Raw genomic sequence first — 16,687 nt, 5'->3', positions numbered from 1 at the left:
TTTCCTCTCGATTGCCCGAGGTGACCACCTTGGCTTTTGTCAAGAGAGTTGTAAGTAGGGTGCAAGATCACCTACAGCCACATCACCCTGAATGCGCTCGATCTCGTCTGATCTCGAATGCTAAGCAGGGTCGGGTCTGGTTAGTACCTGGATGGGAGACCGCCTGGGAATACCAGGTGCCGTAGGCTTTTTTCCATTATGTTGTTGGCTTTGGCGACCTGCTGTATTTTTCCTCTCGATTGCCCGAGGTGACCACCTTGGCTTTTGTCAAGAGAGTTGTAAGTAGGATGCAAGATCGCCTACAGCCACATCACCCTGAATGCGCTCGATCTCGTCTGATTTCGGATGCTAAGCAGGGTCGGGCCTGGTTAGTACCTGAATGGGAGACTGTCTGGGAATACCAGGTGCCGTAGGCTTTTTTCCATTATGTTGTTGGCTTTGGCGACCTGCTGTATTTTTCCTCTCGATTGCCCGAGGTGACCAACCTAGCTTTTGTCAAGAGAGTTGTTAGTAGGGTGCAAGATCGCCTACGGCCACATCATCCTGAATGCGCTCGATCTCGTCTGATCTCGGATGCTAAGCAGGGTCGGGCCTGGTTAGTACCTGGATGGGAGACCGCCTGGGAATACCAGGTGCCGTAGGCTTTTTTCCATTATGTTGTTGGCTTTGGCGACCTGCTGTATTTTTCCTCTCGATTGCCCGAGGTGACCAGCTTGGCTTTTGTCAAGAGAGTTGTAAGTAGGGTGCAAAATCGCCTACAGCCACATCACCCTGAATGCGCTCAATCTCGTCTTATCTCGGATGCTAAGCAGGGTCGGGCCTGGTTAGTACCTGGAAGGGAGACCGCTTGGGAATACCAGGTGCCGTAGGCTTTTTTCCATTATGTTGTTGGCTTTGGCGACCTGCTGTATTTTTCCTCTCGATTGCCCGAGGTGACCACCTTGGCTTTTGTCAAGAGAGTTGTAAGTAGGATGCAAGATTGCCTACGGCCACATCACCCTGAATGCGCTCGATCTCGTCTGATCTCGGATGCTAAGCAGGGTCGGGCCTGGTTAGTACCTGGATGGGAGACCGCCTGGGAATACCAGGTGCCGTAGGCTTTTTTCCATTATGTTGTTGGCTTTGGCGACCTGCTGTATTTTTCCTCTCGATTGGCCGAGGTGACCACCTTGGCTTTTGTCAAGAGAGTTGTAAGTAGGGTGCAAGATCACCTACAGCCACATCACCCTGAATGCGCTCGATCTCGTCTGATCTCGGATGCTAAGCAGGGTCGGGCCTGGCTAGTACCTGGATGGGAGACCGCCTGGGAATACCAGGTGCCGTAGGCTTTTTTCCATTATGTTGTTGGCTTTGGCGACCTGCTGTATTTTTCCTCTCGATTGCCCGAGGTGACCACCTTGGCTTTTGTCAAGAGAGTTGTAAGTAGGGTGCAAGATCACCTACAGCCACATCACCCTGAATGCGCTCGATCTCGTCTGATCTCGAATGCTAAGCAGGGTCGGGTCTGGTTAGTACCTGGATGGGAGACCGCCTGGGAATACCAGGTGCCGTAGGCTTTTTTCCATTATGTTGTTGGCTTTGGCGACCTGCTGTATTTTTCCTCTCGATTGCCCGAGGTGACCACCTTGGCTTTTGTCAAGAGAGTTGTAAGTAGGATGCAAGATCGCCTACAGCCACATCACCCTGAATGCGCTCGATCTCGTCTGATTTCGGATGCTAAGCAGGGTCGGGCCTGGTTAGTACCTGAATGGGAGACTGTCTGGGAATACCAGGTGCCGTAGGCTTTTTTCCATTATGTTGTTGGCTTTGGCGACCTGCTGTATTTTTCCTCTCGATTGCCCGAGGTGACCAACCTAGCTTTTGTCAAGAGAGTTGTTAGTAGGGTGCAAGATCGCCTACGGCCACATCACCCTGAATGCGCTCGATCTCGTCTGATCTCGGATGCTAAGCAGGGTCGGGCCTGGTTAGTACCTGGATGGGAGACCGCCTGGGAATACCAGGTGCCGTAGGCTTTTTTCCATTATGTTGTTGGCTTTGGCGACCTGCTGTATTTTTCCTCTCGATTGCCCGAGGTGACCACCTTGGCTTTTGTCAAGAGAGTTGTAAGTAGGATGCAAGATCGCCTACGGCCACATCACCCTGAATGCGCTCTATCTCGTCTGATCTCGGATGCTAAGCAGGGTCGGGCCTGGTTAGTACCTGGATGGGAGACTGCCTGGGAATACCAGGTGCCGTAGGCTTTTTTCCATTATGTTGTTGGCTTTGGCGACCTGCTGTATTTTTCCTCTCGATTGCCCGAGGTGACCACCTTGGCTTTTGTCAAGAGAGTTGCAAGTAGGTTGCAAGATCGCCTACAGCCACATCACCCTGAATGCACTCAATCTCGTCTGATCTCGGATGCTAAGCAGGGTCGGGCCTGGTTAGTACCTGAATGGGAGACCGCCTGGGAATACCAGGTGCCGTAGGCTTTTTTCCATTATGTTGTTGGCTTTGGCGACCTGCTGTATTTTTCCTCTCGATTGCCCGAGGTGACCAACCTAGCTTTTGTCAAGAGAGTTGTAAGTAGGGTGCAAGATCGCCTACGGCCACATCATCCTGAATGCGCTCGATCTCGTCTGATCTCGGATGCTAAGCAGGGTCGGGCCTGGTTAGTACCTGGATGGGAGACCGCCTGGGAATACCAGGTGCCGTAGGCTTTTTTCCATTATGTTGTTGGCTTTGGCGACCTGCTGTATTTTTCCTCTCGATTGCCCGAGGTGACCAGCTTGGCTTTTGTCAAGAGAGTTGTAAGTAGGGTGCAAAATCGCCTACAGCCACATCACCCTGAATGCGCTCAATCTCGTCTTATCTCGGATGCTAAGCAGGGTCGGGCCTGGTTAGTACCTGGAAGGGAGACCGCTTGGGAATACCAGGTGCCGTAGGCTTTTTTCCATTATGTTGTTGGCTTTGGCGACCTGCTGTATTTTTCCTCTCGATTGCCCGAGGTGACCACCTTGGCTTTTGTCAAGAGAGTTGTAAGTAGGATGCAAGATTGCCTACGGCCACATCACCCTGAATGCGCTCGATCTCGTCTGATCTCGTCTGATCTCGGATGCTAAGCAGGGTTGGGCCTGGTTAGTACCTGGATGGGAAACCGCCTGGGAATACCAGGTGCCGTAGGCTTTTTTCCATTATGTTGTTGGCTTTGGCGACCTGCTGTATTTTTCTTTTCGATTGCCCGAGGTGACCACCTTGGCTTTTGTCAAGAGAGTTGTAAGTAGGGTGCAAGGTTGCCTACGGCCACATCACCCTGGATGCGCTCGATCTCGTTTGATCTCGCATGCTAAGCAGGGTCGGGCCTGGTTAGTACCTGGATGGTAGACCGCCTGGGAATACCAGGTGCCGTAGGCTTTTTTCCATTATGTTGTTGGCTTTGGCGACCTGCTGTATTTTTCTTTTCGATTGCCCGAGGTGACCACCTTGGCTTTTGTCAAGAGAGTTGTAAGTAGGGTGCAAGGTCGCCTACGTCCACTTCACCCTGAATGCGCTCAATCTCATCTGATCTCGGATGCTAAGCAGGCTCGGGCCTGGTTAGTACCTGGATGGGAGACCGCCTGTTAATACCAGGTGCCGTAGGCTTTTTTCCATTATGTTGTTGGCTTTGGCGACCTGCTGTATTTTTCTTTTCGATTGCCCGAGGTGACCACCTTGGCTTTTGTCAAGAGAGTTGTAAGTAGGGGTCAAGGTCGCCTACGGCCACATCACCCTGAATGCGCTCGATCTCGTTTGATCTCGGATGCTAAGCAGGGTCGGGCCTGGTTAGTACTTGGATGGGAGACCTCCTGGGAATACCAGGTGCCGTAGGCTTTTTTCCATTATGTTGTTGGCTTTGGCGACCTGCTGTATTTTTCCTCTCGATTGCCCGAGGTGACCACCTTGGCTTTTGTCAAGAGAGTTGTAAGTAGGGTGCAAGATCGCCTACGGCAACATCACCCTGAATGCGCTCGATCTCATCTGATCTCGGCTGCTAAGCAGGGTCGGGCCTGGTTAGTACCTGGATGGGAGACCGCCTGAGAATACCAGGTGCCGTAGGTTTTTTCCATTATGTTGTTGGCTTTGGCGACCTGCTGTATTTTTCTTTTCGATTGCCCGAGGTGACCACCTTGGCTTTTGTCAAGAGAGTTGTAAGTAGGGTGCAAGATCGCCTACGGCCACATCACCCTGAATGCGCTCGATTTCATCTGATCTCGGATGCTAAGCAGGGTCGGGCCTGGTTAGTACCTGGATGGGAAAAGCCTGGGAATACCAGGTGCCGTAGGCTTTTTTCTATTATGTTGTTGGCTTTGGCGACCTGCTGTATTTTTCCTCTCGATTGCCCGAGGTGACCACCTTGGCTTTTTTCAAGAGAGTTGTAAGTAGGGTGCAAGGTTGCCTACGGCCACATCACCCTGGATGCGCTCGATCTCGTTTGATCTCGCATGCTAAGCAGGGTCGGGCCTGGTTAGTACCTGGATGGTAGACCGCCTGGGAATACCAGGTGCCGTAGGCTTTTTTCCATTATGTTGTTGGCTTTGGCGACCTGCTGTATTTTTCTTTTCGATTGCCCGAGGTGACCACCTTGGCTTTTGTCAAGAGAGTTGTAAGTAGGATGCAAGATCGCCTACGGCCACATCACCCTGAATGCGCTCTATCTCGTCTGATCTCGGATGCTAAGCAGGGTCGGGCCTGGTTAGTACCTGGATGGGAGACTGCCTGGGAATACCAGGTGCCGTAGGCTTTTTTCCATTATGTTGTTGGCTTTGGCGACCTGCTGTATTTTTCCTCTCGATTGCCCGAGGTGACCACCTTGGCTTTTGTCAAGAGAGTTGCAAGTAGGTTGCAAGATCGCCTACAGCCACATCACCCTGAATGCGCTCAATCTCGTCTGATCTCGGATGCTAAGCAGGGTCGGGCCTGGTTAGTACCTGGATGGGAGACCGCTTGGGAATACCAGGTGCCGTAGGCTTTTTTCCATTATGTTGTTGGCTTTGGCGACCTGCTGTATTTTTCCTATCGATTGCCCGAGGTGACCACCTTGGCTTTTGGCAAGAGAGTTGTAAGTAGGATGCAAGATCGCCTACGGCCACATCACCCTGAATGCGCTCGATCTCGTCTGATCTCGGATGCTAAGCAGGGTCGGGCCTGGTTAGTACCTGAATGGGAGACCGCCTGGGAATACCAGGTGCCGTAGGCTTTTTTCCATTATGTTGTTGGCTTTGGCGACCTGCTGTATTTTTCCTCTCGATTGCCCGAGGTGACCAACCTAGCTTTTGTCAAGAGAGTTGTAAGTAGGGTGCAAGATCGCCTACGGCCACATCATCCTGAATGCGCTCGATCTCGTCTGATCTCGGATGCTAAGCAGGGTCGGGCCTGGTTAGTACCTGGATGGGAGACCGCCTGGGAATACCAGGTGCCGTAGGCTTTTTTCCATTATGTTGTTGGCTTTGGCGACCTGCTGTATTTTTCCTCTCGATTGCCCGAGGTGACCAGCTTGGCTTTTGTCAAGAGAGTTGTAAGTAGGGTGCAAAATCGCCTACAGCCACATCACCCTGAATGCGCTCAATCTCGTCTTATCTCGGATGCTAAGCAGGGTCGGGCCTGGTTAGTACCTGGAAGGGAGACCGCTTGGGAATACCAGGTGCCGTAGGCTTTTTTCCATTATGTTGTTGGCTTTGGCGACCTGCTGTATTTTTCCTCTCTATTGCCCGAGGTGACCACCTTGGCTTTTGTCAAGAGAGTTGTAAGTAGGATGCAAGATTGCCTACGGCCACATCACCCTGAATGCGCTCGATCTCGTCTGATCTCGGATGCTAAGCAGGGTCGGGCCTGGTTAGTACCTGGATGGGAGACCGCCTGGGAATACCAGGTGCCGTAGGCTTTTTTCCATTATGTTGTTGGCTTTGGCGACCTGCTGTATTTTTCCTCTCGATTGGCCGAGGTGACCACCTTGGCTTTTGTCAAGAGAGTTGTAAGTAGGGTGCAAGATCACCTACAGCCACATCACCCTGAATGCGCTCGATCTCGTCTGATCTCGGATGCTAAGCAGGGTCGGGCCTGGCTAGTACCTGGATGGGAGACCGCCTGGGAATACCAGGTGCCGTAGGCTTTTTTCCATTATGTTGTTGGCTTTGGCGACCTGCTGTATTTTTCCTCTCGATTGCCCGAGGTGACCACCTTGGCTTTTGTCAAGAGAGTTGTAAGTAGGGTGCAAGATCACCTACAGCCACATCACCCTGAATGCGCTCGATCTCGTCTGATCTCGAATGCTAAGCAGGGTCGGGTCTGGTTAGTACCTGGATGGGAGACCGCCTGGGAATACCAGGTGCCGTAGGCTTTTTTCCATTATGTTGTTGGCTTTGGCGACCTGCTGTATTTTTCCTCTCGATTGCCCGAGGTGACCACCTTGGCTTTTGTCAAGAGAGTTGTAAGTAGGATGCAAGATCGCCTACAGCCACATCACCCTGAATGCGCTCGATCTCGTCTGATTTCGGATGCTAAGCAGGGTCGGGCCTGGTTAGTACCTGAATGGGAGACTGTCTGGGAATACCAGGTGCCGTAGGCTTTTTTCCATTATGTTGTTGGCTTTGGCGACCTGCTGTATTTTTCCTCTCGATTGCCCGAGGTGACCAACCTAGCTTTTGTCAAGAGAGTTGTTAGTAGGGTGCAAGATCGCCTACGGCCACATCATCCTGAATGCGCTCGATCTCGTCTGATCTCGGATGCTAAGCAGGGTCGGGCCTGGTTAGTACCTGGATGGGAGACCGCCTGGGAATACCAGGTGCCGTAGGCTTTTTTCCATTATGTTGTTGGCTTTGGCGACCTGCTGTATTTTTCCTCTCGATTGCCCGAGGTGACCAGCTTGGCTTTTGTCAAGAGAGTTGTAAGTAGGGTGCAAAATCGCCTACAGCCACATCACCCTGAATGCGCTCAATCTCGTCTTATCTCGGATGCTAAGCAGGGTCGGGCCTGGTTAGTACCTGGAAGGGAGACCGCTTGGGAATACCAGGTGCCGTAGGCTTTTTTCCATTATGTTGTTGGCTTTGGCGACCTGCTGTATTTTTCCTCTCGATTGCCCGAGGTGACCACCTTGGCTTTTGTCAAGAGAGTTGTAAGTAGGATGCAAGATTGCCTACGGCCACATCACCCTGAATGCGCTCGATCTCGTCTGATCTCGGATGCTAAGCAGGGTCGGGCCTGGTTAGTACCTGGATGGGAGACCGCCTGGGAATACCAGGTGCCGTAGGCTTTTTTCCATTATGTTGTTGGCTTTGGCGACCTGCTGTATTTTTCCTCTCGATTGGCCGAGGTGACCACCTTGGCTTTTGTCAAGAGAGTTGTAAGTAGGGTGCAAGATCACCTACAGCCACATCACCCTGAATGCGCTCGATCTCGTCTGATCTCGGATGCTAAGCAGGGTCGGGCCTGGCTAGTACCTGGATGGGAGACCGCCTGGGAATACCAGGTGCCGTAGGCTTTTTTCCATTATGTTGTTGGCTTTGGCGACCTGCTGTATTTTTCCTCTCGATTGCCCGAGGTGACCACCTTGGCTTTTGTCAAGAGAGTTGTAAGTAGGGTGCAAGATCACCTACAGCCACATCACCCTGAATGCGCTCGATCTCGTCTGATCTCGAATGCTAAGCAGGGTCGGGTCTGGTTAGTACCTGGATGGGAGACCGCCTGGGAATACCAGGTGCCGTAGGCTTTTTTCCATTATGTTGTTGGCTTTGGCGACCTGCTGTATTTTTCCTCTCGATTGCCCGAGGTGACCACCTTGGCTTTTGTCAAGAGAGTTGTAAGTAGGATGCAAGATCGCCTACAGCCACATCACCCTGAATGCGCTCGATCTCGTCTGATTTCGGATGCTAAGCAGGGTCGGGCCTGGTTAGTACCTGAATGGGAGACTGTCTGGGAATACCAGGTGCCGTAGGCTTTTTTCCATTATGTTGTTGGCTTTGGCGACCTGCTGTATTTTTCCTCTCGATTGCCCGAGGTGACCAACCTAGCTTTTGTCAAGAGAGTTGTTAGTAGGGTGCAAGATCGCCTACGGCCACATCACCCTGAATGCGCTCGATCTCGTCTGATCTCGGATGCTAAGCAGGGTCGGGCCTGGTTAGTACCTGGATGGGAGACCGCCTGGGAATACCAGGTGCCGTAGGCTTTTTTCCATTATGTTGTTGGCTTTGGCGACCTGCTGTATTTTTCCTCTCGATTGCCCGAGGTGACCACCTTGGCTTTTGTCAAGAGAGTTGTAAGTAGGATGCAAGATCGCCTACGGCCACATCACCCTGAATGCGCTCTATCTCGTCTGATCTCGGATGCTAAGCAGGGTCGGGCCTGGTTAGTACCTGGATGGGAGACTGCCTGGGAATACCAGGTGCCGTAGGCTTTTTTCCATTATGTTGTTGGCTTTGGCGACCTGCTGTATTTTTCCTCTCGATTGCCCGAGGTGACCACCTTGGCTTTTGTCAAGAGAGTTGCAAGTAGGTTGCAAGATCGCCTACAGCCACATCACCCTGAATGCACTCAATCTCGTCTGATCTCGGATGCTAAGCAGGGTCGGGCCTGGTTAGTACCTGAATGGGAGACCGCCTGGGAATACCAGGTGCCGTAGGCTTTTTTCCATTATGTTGTTGGCTTTGGCGACCTGCTGTATTTTTCCTCTCGATTGCCCGAGGTGACCAACCTAGCTTTTGTCAAGAGAGTTGTAAGTAGGGTGCAAGATCGCCTACGGCCACATCATCCTGAATGCGCTCGATCTCGTCTGATCTCGGATGCTAAGCAGGGTCGGGCCTGGTTAGTACCTGGATGGGAGACCGCCTGGGAATACCAGGTGCCGTAGGCTTTTTTCCATTATGTTGTTGGCTTTGGCGACCTGCTGTATTTTTCCTCTCGATTGCCCGAGGTGACCAGCTTGGCTTTTGTCAAGAGAGTTGTAAGTAGGGTGCAAAATCGCCTACAGCCACATCACCCTGAATGCGCTCAATCTCGTCTTATCTCGGATGCTAAGCAGGGTCGGGCCTGGTTAGTACCTGGAAGGGAGACCGCTTGGGAATACCAGGTGCCGTAGGCTTTTTTCCATTATGTTGTTGGCTTTGGCGACCTGCTGTATTTTTCCTCTCGATTGCCCGAGGTGACCACCTTGGCTTTTGTCAAGAGAGTTGTAAGTAGGATGCAAGATTGCCTACGGCCACATCACCCTGAATGCGCTCGATCTCGTCTGATCTCGGATGCTAAGCAGGGTCGGGCCTGGTTAGTACCTGGATGGGAGACCGCCTGGGAATACCAGGTGCCGTAGGCTTTTTTCCATTATGTTGTTGGCTTTGGCGACCTGCTGTATTTTTCCTCTCGATTGGCCGAGGTGACCACCTTGGCTTTTGTCAAGAGAGTTGTAAGTAGGGTGCAAGATCACCTACAGCCACATCACCCTGAATGCGCTCGATCTCGTCTGATCTCGGATGCTAAGCAGGGTCGGGCCTGGCTAGTACCTGGATGGGAGACCGCCTGGGAATACCAGGTGCCGTAGGCTTTTTTCCATTATGTTGTTGGCTTTGGCGACCTGCTGTATTTTTCCTCTCGATTGCCCGAGGTGACCACCTTGGCTTTTGTCAAGAGAGTTGTAAGTAGGGTGCAAGATCACCTACAGCCACATCACCCTGAATGCGCTCGATCTCGTCTGATCTCGAATGCTAAGCAGGGTCGGGTCTGGTTAGTACCTGGATGGGAGACCGCCTGGGAATACCAGGTGCCGTAGGCTTTTTTCCATTATGTTGTTGGCTTTGGCGACCTGCTGTATTTTTCCTCTCGATTGCCCGAGGTGACAAACCTAGCTTTTGTCAAGAGAGTTGTTAGTAGGGTGCAAGATCGCCTACGGCCACATCATCCTGAATGCGCTCGATCTCGTCTGATCTCGGATGCTAAGCAGGGTCGGGCCTGGTTAGTACCTGGATGGGAGACCGCCTGGGAATACCAGGTGCCGTAGGCTTTTTTCCATTATGTTGTTGGCTTTGGCGACCTGCTGTATTTTTCCTCTCGATTGCCCGAGGTGACCACCTTGGCTTTTGTCAAGAGTGTTGTAAGTAGGGTGCAAGATCACCTACAGCCACATCACCCTGAATGCGCTCGATCTCGTCTGATCTCGGATGCTAAGCAGGGTCGGGTCTGGTTAGTACCTGGATGGGAGACTGCCTGGGAATACCAGGTGCCGTAGGCTTTTTTCCATTATGTTGTTGGCTTTGGCGACCTGCTGTATTTTTCCTCTCGATTGCCCGAGGTGACCAGCTTGGCTTTTGTCAAGAGAGTTGTAAGTAGGGTGCAAGATCGCCTACAGCCACATCACCCTGAATGCGCTCGATCTCGTCCGATCTCGGATGCTAAGCAGGGTCGGGCCTGGTTAGTACCTGGATGGGAGACCGCCTGGGAATACCAGGTGCCGTAGGCTTTTTTCCATTATGTTGTTGGCTTTGGCGACCTGCTGTATTTTTCCTCTCGATTGCCCGAGGTGACCAGCTTGCTTTTGTCAAGAGAGTTGTAAGTAGGGTGCAAGATTACCTACAGCCACATCACCCTGAATGCGCTCAATCTCGTCTGATCTCGGATGCTAAGCAGGGTCGGGCCTGGTTAGTACCTGGATGGGAGACCGCTTGGGAATACCAGGTGCCGTAGGCTTTTTTCCATTATGTTGTTGGCTTTGGCGACCTGCTGTATTTTTCCTATCGTTTGCCCGAGGTGACCAGCTTGGCTTTTTTCAAGAGAGTTGTAAGTAGGGTGCAAAATCGCCTACAGCCACATCACCCTGAATGCGCTCAATCTCGTCTTATCTCGGATGCTAAGCAGGGTCGGGCCTGGTTAGTACCTGGAAGGGAGACCGCTTGGGAATACCAGGTGCCGTAGGCTTTTTTCCATTATGTTGTTGGCTTTGGCGACCTGCTGTATTTTTCCTCTCGATTGCCCGAGGTGACCACCTTGGCTTTTGTCAAGAGAGTTGTAAGTAGGATGCAAGATTGCCTATGGCCACATCACCCTGAATGCGCTCGATTTCGTCTTATCTCGGATGCTAAGCTGGGTCGGGCCTGGTTAGTACCTGGAAGGGAGACCGCTTGGGAATACCAGGTGCCGTAGGCTTTTTTCCATTATGTTGTTGGCTTTGGCGACCTGCTGTATTTTTCCTCTCGATTGCCCGAGGTGACCACCTTGGCTTTTGTCAAGAGAGTTGTAAGTAGGATGCAAGATCGCCTACAGCCACATCACCCTGAATGCGCTCGATCTCGTCTGATTTCGGATGCTAAGCAGGGTCGGGCCTGGTTAGTACCTGGATGGGAGACCGCCTGGGAATACCAGGTGCCGTAGGCTTTTTTCCATTATGTTGTTGGCTTTGGCGACCTGCTGTATTTTTCCTCTCGATTGCCCGAGGTGACCAGCTTGGCTTTTGTCAAGAGAGTTGTAAGTAGGGTGCAAAATCGCCTACAGCCACATCACCCTGAATGCGCTCAATCTCGTCTTATCTCGGATGCTAAGCAGGGTCGGGCCTGGTTAGTACCTGGAAGGGAGACCGCTTGGGAATACCAGGTGCCGTAGGCTTTTTTCCATTATGTTGTTGGCTTTGGCGACCTGCTGTATTTTTCCTCTCGATTGCCCGAGGTGACCACCTTGGCTTTTGTCAAGAGAGTTGTAAGTAGGATGCAAGATTGCCTACGGCCACATCACCCTGAATGCGCTCGATCTCGTCTGATCTCGGATGCTAAGCAGGGTCGGGCCTGGTTAGTACCTGGATGGGAGACCGCCTGGGAATACCAGGTGCCGTAGGCTTTTTTCCATTATGTTGTTGGCTTTGGCGACCTGCTGTATTTTTCCTCTCGATTGGCCGAGGTGACCACCTTGGCTTTTGTCAAGAGAGTTGTAAGTAGGGTGCAAGATCACCTACAGCCACATCACCCTGAATGCGCTCGATCTCGTCTGATCTCGGATGCTAAGCAGGGTCGGGCCTGGCTAGTACCTGGATGGGAGACCGCCTGGGAATACCAGGTGCCGTAGGCTTTTTTCCATTATGTTGTTGGCTTTGGCGACCTGCTGTATTTTTCCTCTCGATTGCCCGAGGTGACCACCTTGGCTTTTGTCAAGAGAGTTGTAAGTAGGGTGCAAGATCACCTACAGCCACATCACCCTGAATGCGCTCGATCTCGTCTGATCTCGAATGCTAAGCAGGGTCGGGTCTGGTTAGTACCTGGATGGGAGACCGCCTGGGAATACCGGGTGCCGTAGGCTTTTTTCCATTATGTTGTTGGCTTTGGCGACCTGCTGTATTTTTCCTCTCGATTGCCCGAGGTGACCACCTTGGCTTTTGTCAAGAGAGTTGTAAGTAGGATGCAAGATCGCCTACAGCCACATCACCCTGAATGCGCTCGATCTCGTCTGATTTCGGATGCTAAGCAGGGTCGGGCCTGGTTAGTACCTGAATGGGAGACTGTCTGGGAATACCAGGTGCCGTAGGCTTTTTTCCATTATGTTGTTGGCTTTGGCGACCTGCTGTATTTTTCCTCTCGATTGCCCGAGGTGACAAACCTAGCTTTTGTCAAGAGAGTTGTTAGTAGGGTGCAAGATCGCCTACGGCCACATCATCCTGAATGCGCTCGATCTCGTCTGATCTCGGATGCTAAGCAGGGTCGGGCCTGGTTAGTACCTGGATGGGAGACCGCCTGGGAATACCAGGTGCCGTAGGCTTTTTTCCATTATGTTGTTGGCTTTGGCGACCTGCTGTATTTTTCCTCTCGATTGCCCGAGGTGACCACCTTGGCTTTTGTCAAGAGTGTTGTAAGTAGGGTGCAAGATCGCCTACAGCCACATCACCCTGAATGCGCTCGATCTCGTCTGATCTCGGATGCTAAGCAGGGTCGGGTCTGGTTAGTACCTGGATGGGAGACTGCCTGGGAATACCAGGTGCCGTAGGCTTTTTTCCATTATGTTGTTGGCTTTGGCGACCTGCTGTATTTTTCCTCTCGATTGCCCGAGGTGACCAGCTTGGCTTTTGTCAAGAGAGTTGTAAGTAGGGTGCAAGATCGCCTACAGCCACATCACCCTGAATGCGCTCGATCTCGTCCGATCTCGGATGCTAAGCAGGGTCGGGCCTGGTTAGTACCTGGATGGGAGACCGCCTGGGAATACCAGGTGCCGTAGGCTTTTTTCCATTATGTTGTTGGCTTTGGCGACCTGCTGTATTTTTCCTCTCGATTGCCCGAGGTGACCAGCTTGGCTTTTGTCAAGAGAGTTGTAAGTAGGGTGCAAGATTACCTACAGCCACATCACCCTGAATGCGCTCAATCTCGTCTGATCTCGGATGCTAAGCAGGGTCGGGCCTGGTTAGTACCTGGATGGGAGACCGCTTGGGAATACCAGGTGCCGTAGGCTTTTTTCCATTATGTTGTTGGCTTTGGCGACCTGCTGTATTTTTCCTATCGTTTGCCCGAGGTGACCAGCTTGGCTTTTGTCAAGAGAGTTGTAAGTAGGGTGCAAGATTGCCTACAGCCACATCACCCTGAATGCGCTCGATCTCATCTGATCTCGGATGCTAAGCAGCGTCGGGCCTGGTTAGTACCTGGATGGGAGACTGCCTGGGAATACCAGGTGCCGTAGGCTTTTTTCCATTATGTTGTTGGCTTTGGCGACCTGCTGTATTTTTCCTCTCGATTGCCCGAGGTGACCACCTTGGCTTTTGTCAAGAGAGTTGCAAGTAGGTTGCAAGATCGCCTACAGCCACATCACCCTGAATGCGCTCAATCTCGTCTGATCTCGGATGCTAAGCAGGGTCGGGCCTGGTTAGTACCTGGATGGGAGACCGCTTGGGAATACCAGGTGCCGTAGGCTTTTTTCCATTATGTTGTTGGCTTTGGCGACCTGCTGTATTTTTCCTATCGATTCCCCGAGGTGACCACCTTGGCTTTTGTCAAGAGAGTTGTAAGTAGGATGCAAGATCGCCTACGGCCACATCACCCTGAATGCGCTCGATCTCGTCTGATCTCGGATGCTAAGCAGGGTCGGGCCTGGTTAGTACCTGGATGGGAGACCGCCTGGGAATACCAGGTGCCGTAGGCTTTTTTCCATTATGTTGTTGGCTTTGGCGACCTGCTGTATTTTTCCTCTCGATTGCCCGAGGTGACCAGCTTGGCTTTTTTCAAGAGAGTTGTAAGTAGGGTGCAAAATCGCCTACAGCCGGATGCTAAGTAGGATGCAAGATCGCCTACGGCCACATCACCCTGAATGCGCTCGATCTCGTCTGATCTCGGATGCTAAGCAGGGTCGGGCCTGGTTAGTACCTGGATGGGAGACCGCCTGGGAATACCAGGTGCCGTAGGCTTTTTTCCATTATGTTGTTGGCTTTGGCGACCTGCAGTATTTTTCCTCTCGATTGCCCGAGGTGACCACCTTGGCTTTTGTCAAGAGAGTTGTAAGTAGGGTGCAAGATTGCCTACGGCCACATCACCCTGAATGCGCTCGATCTCGTCTGATCTCGGATGCTAAGCAGGGTCGGGCCTGGTTAGTACCTGGATGGGAGACCGCCTGGGAATACCAGGTGCCGTAGGCTTTTTTCCATTATGTTGTTGGCTTTGGCGACCTGCTGTATTTTTCCTCTCGATTGCCCGAGGTGACCACCTTGGCTTTTGTCAAGAGAGTTGTAAGTAGGATGCAAGATCGCCTACGGCCACATCACCCTGAATGCGCTCGATCTCGTCTGATTTCGGATGCTAAGCAGGGTCGGGCCTGGTTAGTACCTGAATGGGAGACTGTCTGGGAATACCAGGTGCCGTAGGCTTTTTTCCATTATGTTGTTGGCTTTGGCGACCTGCTGTATTTTTCCTCTCTATTGCCCGAGGTGACCAACCTAGCTTTTGTCAAGAGAGTTGTTAGTAGGGTGCAAGATCGCCTACGGCCACATCATCCTGAATGCGCTCGATCTCGTCTGATCTCGGATGCTAAGCAGGGTCGGGCCTGGTTAGTACCTGGATGGGAGACCGCCTGGGAATACCAGGTGCCGTAGGCTTTTTTCCATTATGTTGTTGGCTTTGGCGACCTGCTGTATTTTTCCTCTCGATTGCCCGAGGTGACCACCTTGGCTTTTGTCAAGAGTGTTGTAAGTAGGGTGCAAGATCGCCTACAGCCACATCACCCTGAATGCGCTCGATCTCGTCTGATCTCGGATGCTAAGCAGGGTCGGGCCTGGTTAGTACCTGGATGGGAGACTGTCTGGGAATACCAGGTGCCGTAGGCTTTTTTCCATTATGTTGTTGGCTTTGGCGACCTGCTGTATTTTTCCTCTCGATTGCCCGAGGTGACCAGCTTGGCTTTTGTCAAGAGAGTTGTAAGTAGGGTGCAAGATCGCCTACAGCCACATCACCCTGAATGCGCTCGATCTCGTCCGATCTCGGATGCTAAGCAGGGTCGGGCCTGGTTAGTACCTGGATGGGAGACCGCCTGGGAATACCAGGTGCCGTAGGCTTTTTTCCATTATGTTGTTGGCTTTGGCGACCTGCTGTATTTTTCCTCTCGATTGCCCGAGGTGACCAGCTTGGCTTTTGTCAAGAGAGTTGTAAGTAGGGTGCAAGATTACCTACAGCCACATCACCCTGAATGCGCTCAATCTCGTCTGATCTCGGATGCTAAGCAGGGTCGGGCCTGGTTAGTACCTGGATGGGAGACCGCTTGGGAATACCAGGTGCCGTAGGCTTTTTTCCATTATGTTGTTGGCTTTGGCGACCTGCTGTATTTTTCCTATCGTTTGCCCGAGGTGACCAGCTTGGCTTTTGTCAAGAGAGTTGTAAGTAGGGTGCAAGATCGCCTACAGCCACATCACCCTGAATGCGCTCGATCTCATCTGATCTCGGATGCTAAGCAGCGTCGGGCCTGGTTAGTACCTGGATGGGAGACCGCCTGGGAATACCAGGTGCCGTAGGCTTTTTTCCATTATGTTGTTGGCTTTGGCGACCTGCTGTATTTTTCCTCTCGATTGCCCGAGGTGACCACCTTGGCTTTTGTCAAGAGAGTTGTAAGTAGGGTGCAAGATCGCTTATGGCCACATCACCCTGAATGCGCTCGATCTCGTCTGATCTCGGATGCTAAGCAGGGTCGGGCCTTGTTAGTACCTGGATGGGAGACCGCCTGGGAATACCAGGTGCCGTAGGCTTTTTTCTATTATGTTGTTGGCTTTGGCGACCTGCTGTATTTTTCCTCTCGATTGCCCGAGGTGACCACCTTGGCTTTTGTCAAGAGAGTTGTAAGTAGGGCGCAAGATCGCCTACAGCCACATCACCCTGAATGCGCTCGATCTCGTCTGATCTCGGATGCTAAGCAGGGTCGGGCCTGGTTAGTACCTGGATGGGAGACCGCCTGGGAATACCAGGTGCCGTAGGCTTTTTTCCATTATGTTGTTGGCTTTGGCGACCTGCTGTATTTTTCCTCTCGATTGCCCGAGGTGACCACCTTGGCTTTTGTCAAGAGAGTTGTAAGTAGGATGCAAGATTGCCTACAGCCACATCACCCTGAATGCGCTCGATCTCGTCTGATCTCGGATGCTAAGCCGGGTCGCGTCTGTTTAGTACCTGGATGGGAGACCGCCTGGGAATACCAGGTGCCGTAGGCTTTTTTCCATTATGTTGTTGGCTTTGGCGACCTGCTGTATTTT

At 52.0% G+C, this 16,687-nt stretch overlaps 1 long non-coding RNA gene, 37 other non-coding genes and 36 pseudogenes across 38 annotated transcripts in view; 73 read left to right on the top strand and 1 right to left on the bottom strand.

The window, feature by feature from the left end:
• Positions 1–16,687, bottom strand: part of LOC143976057 (uncharacterized) — a 111,208-nt gene that overhangs the window by 84,343 nt on the left and 10,178 nt on the right. The gene's annotated exons all lie outside the window — the stretch shown is intronic.
• Positions 70–188, top strand: LOC143977646 (5S ribosomal RNA; annotated as a pseudogene).
• Positions 298–416, top strand: LOC143978483 (5S ribosomal RNA; annotated as a pseudogene).
• On the top strand, positions 526–644 carry LOC143979531 (5S ribosomal RNA). The gene has a single exon (XR_013274050.1). It is a non-coding gene; the product is annotated as a 5S ribosomal RNA (ribosomal RNA).
• LOC143979325 (5S ribosomal RNA) lies at positions 754–872 on the top strand (annotated as a pseudogene).
• LOC143977171 (5S ribosomal RNA) lies at positions 982–1,100 on the top strand. Its single transcript, XR_013273455.1, has one exon. It is a non-coding gene; the product is annotated as a 5S ribosomal RNA (ribosomal RNA).
• On the top strand, positions 1,210–1,328 carry LOC143977255 (5S ribosomal RNA). The gene has a single exon (XR_013273539.1). It is a non-coding gene; the product is annotated as a 5S ribosomal RNA (ribosomal RNA).
• LOC143977645 (5S ribosomal RNA) lies at positions 1,438–1,556 on the top strand (annotated as a pseudogene).
• LOC143978482 (5S ribosomal RNA) lies at positions 1,666–1,784 on the top strand (annotated as a pseudogene).
• LOC143977159 (5S ribosomal RNA) lies at positions 1,894–2,012 on the top strand. Its single transcript, XR_013273444.1, has one exon. It is a non-coding gene; the product is annotated as a 5S ribosomal RNA (ribosomal RNA).
• On the top strand, positions 2,122–2,240 carry LOC143977621 (5S ribosomal RNA; annotated as a pseudogene).
• Positions 2,350–2,468, top strand: LOC143977617 (5S ribosomal RNA; annotated as a pseudogene).
• LOC143979520 (5S ribosomal RNA) lies at positions 2,578–2,696 on the top strand. The gene has a single exon (XR_013274049.1). It is a non-coding gene; the product is annotated as a 5S ribosomal RNA (ribosomal RNA).
• Positions 2,806–2,924, top strand: LOC143979324 (5S ribosomal RNA; annotated as a pseudogene).
• On the top strand, positions 3,034–3,162 carry LOC143977757 (5S ribosomal RNA; annotated as a pseudogene).
• On the top strand, positions 3,272–3,390 carry LOC143976946 (5S ribosomal RNA). Its single transcript, XR_013273236.1, has one exon. It is a non-coding gene; the product is annotated as a 5S ribosomal RNA (ribosomal RNA).
• On the top strand, positions 3,500–3,618 carry LOC143979530 (5S ribosomal RNA; annotated as a pseudogene).
• LOC143976714 (5S ribosomal RNA) lies at positions 3,728–3,846 on the top strand. Its single transcript, XR_013273010.1, has one exon. It is a non-coding gene; the product is annotated as a 5S ribosomal RNA (ribosomal RNA).
• LOC143977201 (5S ribosomal RNA) lies at positions 3,956–4,074 on the top strand. The gene has a single exon (XR_013273484.1). It is a non-coding gene; the product is annotated as a 5S ribosomal RNA (ribosomal RNA).
• Positions 4,183–4,300, top strand: LOC143978751 (5S ribosomal RNA; annotated as a pseudogene).
• LOC143976945 (5S ribosomal RNA) lies at positions 4,410–4,528 on the top strand. The gene has a single exon (XR_013273235.1). It is a non-coding gene; the product is annotated as a 5S ribosomal RNA (ribosomal RNA).
• On the top strand, positions 4,638–4,756 carry LOC143977619 (5S ribosomal RNA; annotated as a pseudogene).
• Positions 4,866–4,984, top strand: LOC143977811 (5S ribosomal RNA; annotated as a pseudogene).
• On the top strand, positions 5,094–5,212 carry LOC143978844 (5S ribosomal RNA). Its single transcript, XR_013273982.1, has one exon. It is a non-coding gene; the product is annotated as a 5S ribosomal RNA (ribosomal RNA).
• LOC143979509 (5S ribosomal RNA) lies at positions 5,322–5,440 on the top strand. The gene has a single exon (XR_013274048.1). It is a non-coding gene; the product is annotated as a 5S ribosomal RNA (ribosomal RNA).
• LOC143979323 (5S ribosomal RNA) lies at positions 5,550–5,668 on the top strand (annotated as a pseudogene).
• LOC143977148 (5S ribosomal RNA) lies at positions 5,778–5,896 on the top strand. Its single transcript, XR_013273433.1, has one exon. It is a non-coding gene; the product is annotated as a 5S ribosomal RNA (ribosomal RNA).
• Positions 6,006–6,124, top strand: LOC143977254 (5S ribosomal RNA). Its single transcript, XR_013273537.1, has one exon. It is a non-coding gene; the product is annotated as a 5S ribosomal RNA (ribosomal RNA).
• LOC143977644 (5S ribosomal RNA) lies at positions 6,234–6,352 on the top strand (annotated as a pseudogene).
• Positions 6,462–6,580, top strand: LOC143978481 (5S ribosomal RNA; annotated as a pseudogene).
• LOC143979497 (5S ribosomal RNA) lies at positions 6,690–6,808 on the top strand. Its single transcript, XR_013274047.1, has one exon. It is a non-coding gene; the product is annotated as a 5S ribosomal RNA (ribosomal RNA).
• Positions 6,918–7,036, top strand: LOC143979321 (5S ribosomal RNA; annotated as a pseudogene).
• Positions 7,146–7,264, top strand: LOC143977137 (5S ribosomal RNA). Its single transcript, XR_013273422.1, has one exon. It is a non-coding gene; the product is annotated as a 5S ribosomal RNA (ribosomal RNA).
• On the top strand, positions 7,374–7,492 carry LOC143977253 (5S ribosomal RNA). The gene has a single exon (XR_013273536.1). It is a non-coding gene; the product is annotated as a 5S ribosomal RNA (ribosomal RNA).
• LOC143977643 (5S ribosomal RNA) lies at positions 7,602–7,720 on the top strand (annotated as a pseudogene).
• Positions 7,830–7,948, top strand: LOC143978480 (5S ribosomal RNA; annotated as a pseudogene).
• Positions 8,058–8,176, top strand: LOC143977125 (5S ribosomal RNA). Its single transcript, XR_013273410.1, has one exon. It is a non-coding gene; the product is annotated as a 5S ribosomal RNA (ribosomal RNA).
• LOC143977618 (5S ribosomal RNA) lies at positions 8,286–8,404 on the top strand (annotated as a pseudogene).
• On the top strand, positions 8,514–8,632 carry LOC143977616 (5S ribosomal RNA; annotated as a pseudogene).
• On the top strand, positions 8,742–8,860 carry LOC143979485 (5S ribosomal RNA). Its single transcript, XR_013274046.1, has one exon. It is a non-coding gene; the product is annotated as a 5S ribosomal RNA (ribosomal RNA).
• On the top strand, positions 8,970–9,088 carry LOC143979320 (5S ribosomal RNA; annotated as a pseudogene).
• Positions 9,198–9,316, top strand: LOC143977114 (5S ribosomal RNA). Its single transcript, XR_013273399.1, has one exon. It is a non-coding gene; the product is annotated as a 5S ribosomal RNA (ribosomal RNA).
• LOC143977252 (5S ribosomal RNA) lies at positions 9,426–9,544 on the top strand. Its single transcript, XR_013273535.1, has one exon. It is a non-coding gene; the product is annotated as a 5S ribosomal RNA (ribosomal RNA).
• Positions 9,654–9,772, top strand: LOC143977641 (5S ribosomal RNA; annotated as a pseudogene).
• Positions 9,882–10,000, top strand: LOC143979473 (5S ribosomal RNA). Its single transcript, XR_013274045.1, has one exon. It is a non-coding gene; the product is annotated as a 5S ribosomal RNA (ribosomal RNA).
• On the top strand, positions 10,110–10,228 carry LOC143978426 (5S ribosomal RNA; annotated as a pseudogene).
• LOC143976332 (5S ribosomal RNA) lies at positions 10,338–10,456 on the top strand. The gene has a single exon (XR_013272645.1). It is a non-coding gene; the product is annotated as a 5S ribosomal RNA (ribosomal RNA).
• On the top strand, positions 10,565–10,683 carry LOC143978343 (5S ribosomal RNA; annotated as a pseudogene).
• LOC143979319 (5S ribosomal RNA) lies at positions 10,793–10,911 on the top strand (annotated as a pseudogene).
• LOC143978618 (5S ribosomal RNA) lies at positions 11,021–11,139 on the top strand (annotated as a pseudogene).
• On the top strand, positions 11,249–11,367 carry LOC143977227 (5S ribosomal RNA). The gene has a single exon (XR_013273509.1). It is a non-coding gene; the product is annotated as a 5S ribosomal RNA (ribosomal RNA).
• Positions 11,477–11,595, top strand: LOC143979318 (5S ribosomal RNA; annotated as a pseudogene).
• LOC143977103 (5S ribosomal RNA) lies at positions 11,705–11,823 on the top strand. Its single transcript, XR_013273388.1, has one exon. It is a non-coding gene; the product is annotated as a 5S ribosomal RNA (ribosomal RNA).
• On the top strand, positions 11,933–12,051 carry LOC143977250 (5S ribosomal RNA). The gene has a single exon (XR_013273533.1). It is a non-coding gene; the product is annotated as a 5S ribosomal RNA (ribosomal RNA).
• LOC143977886 (5S ribosomal RNA) lies at positions 12,161–12,279 on the top strand (annotated as a pseudogene).
• On the top strand, positions 12,389–12,507 carry LOC143978479 (5S ribosomal RNA; annotated as a pseudogene).
• Positions 12,617–12,735, top strand: LOC143979462 (5S ribosomal RNA). Its single transcript, XR_013274044.1, has one exon. It is a non-coding gene; the product is annotated as a 5S ribosomal RNA (ribosomal RNA).
• Positions 12,845–12,963, top strand: LOC143977889 (5S ribosomal RNA; annotated as a pseudogene).
• Positions 13,073–13,191, top strand: LOC143976330 (5S ribosomal RNA). Its single transcript, XR_013272643.1, has one exon. It is a non-coding gene; the product is annotated as a 5S ribosomal RNA (ribosomal RNA).
• LOC143978342 (5S ribosomal RNA) lies at positions 13,301–13,419 on the top strand (annotated as a pseudogene).
• On the top strand, positions 13,529–13,647 carry LOC143977925 (5S ribosomal RNA; annotated as a pseudogene).
• Positions 13,757–13,875, top strand: LOC143977810 (5S ribosomal RNA; annotated as a pseudogene).
• On the top strand, positions 13,985–14,103 carry LOC143977092 (5S ribosomal RNA). The gene has a single exon (XR_013273377.1). It is a non-coding gene; the product is annotated as a 5S ribosomal RNA (ribosomal RNA).
• On the top strand, positions 14,247–14,365 carry LOC143977081 (5S ribosomal RNA). The gene has a single exon (XR_013273366.1). It is a non-coding gene; the product is annotated as a 5S ribosomal RNA (ribosomal RNA).
• LOC143977070 (5S ribosomal RNA) lies at positions 14,475–14,593 on the top strand. The gene has a single exon (XR_013273355.1). It is a non-coding gene; the product is annotated as a 5S ribosomal RNA (ribosomal RNA).
• Positions 14,703–14,821, top strand: LOC143977564 (5S ribosomal RNA). Its single transcript, XR_013273838.1, has one exon. It is a non-coding gene; the product is annotated as a 5S ribosomal RNA (ribosomal RNA).
• LOC143979450 (5S ribosomal RNA) lies at positions 14,931–15,049 on the top strand. The gene has a single exon (XR_013274043.1). It is a non-coding gene; the product is annotated as a 5S ribosomal RNA (ribosomal RNA).
• Positions 15,159–15,277, top strand: LOC143977403 (5S ribosomal RNA). Its single transcript, XR_013273683.1, has one exon. It is a non-coding gene; the product is annotated as a 5S ribosomal RNA (ribosomal RNA).
• Positions 15,387–15,505, top strand: LOC143976329 (5S ribosomal RNA). Its single transcript, XR_013272642.1, has one exon. It is a non-coding gene; the product is annotated as a 5S ribosomal RNA (ribosomal RNA).
• Positions 15,615–15,733, top strand: LOC143978341 (5S ribosomal RNA; annotated as a pseudogene).
• LOC143977203 (5S ribosomal RNA) lies at positions 15,843–15,961 on the top strand. The gene has a single exon (XR_013273486.1). It is a non-coding gene; the product is annotated as a 5S ribosomal RNA (ribosomal RNA).
• Positions 16,071–16,189, top strand: LOC143977406 (5S ribosomal RNA). Its single transcript, XR_013273686.1, has one exon. It is a non-coding gene; the product is annotated as a 5S ribosomal RNA (ribosomal RNA).
• Positions 16,299–16,417, top strand: LOC143976504 (5S ribosomal RNA). The gene has a single exon (XR_013272808.1). It is a non-coding gene; the product is annotated as a 5S ribosomal RNA (ribosomal RNA).
• Positions 16,527–16,645, top strand: LOC143978848 (5S ribosomal RNA; annotated as a pseudogene).

The sequence above is a fragment of the Lithobates pipiens genome, unplaced genomic scaffold, assembly GCF_037356315.1.
Source record: "Lithobates pipiens isolate NorthernLeopardFrog02 unplaced genomic scaffold, aLitPip1_a1.2 Scaffold_13, whole genome shotgun sequence".
NCBI lineage: Eukaryota > Metazoa > Chordata > Amphibia > Anura > Ranidae > Lithobates > Lithobates pipiens.
The sequence above is the reverse complement of the archived record's forward strand: the minus strand, read 5'-3'. Positions and strand labels throughout refer to the sequence as shown.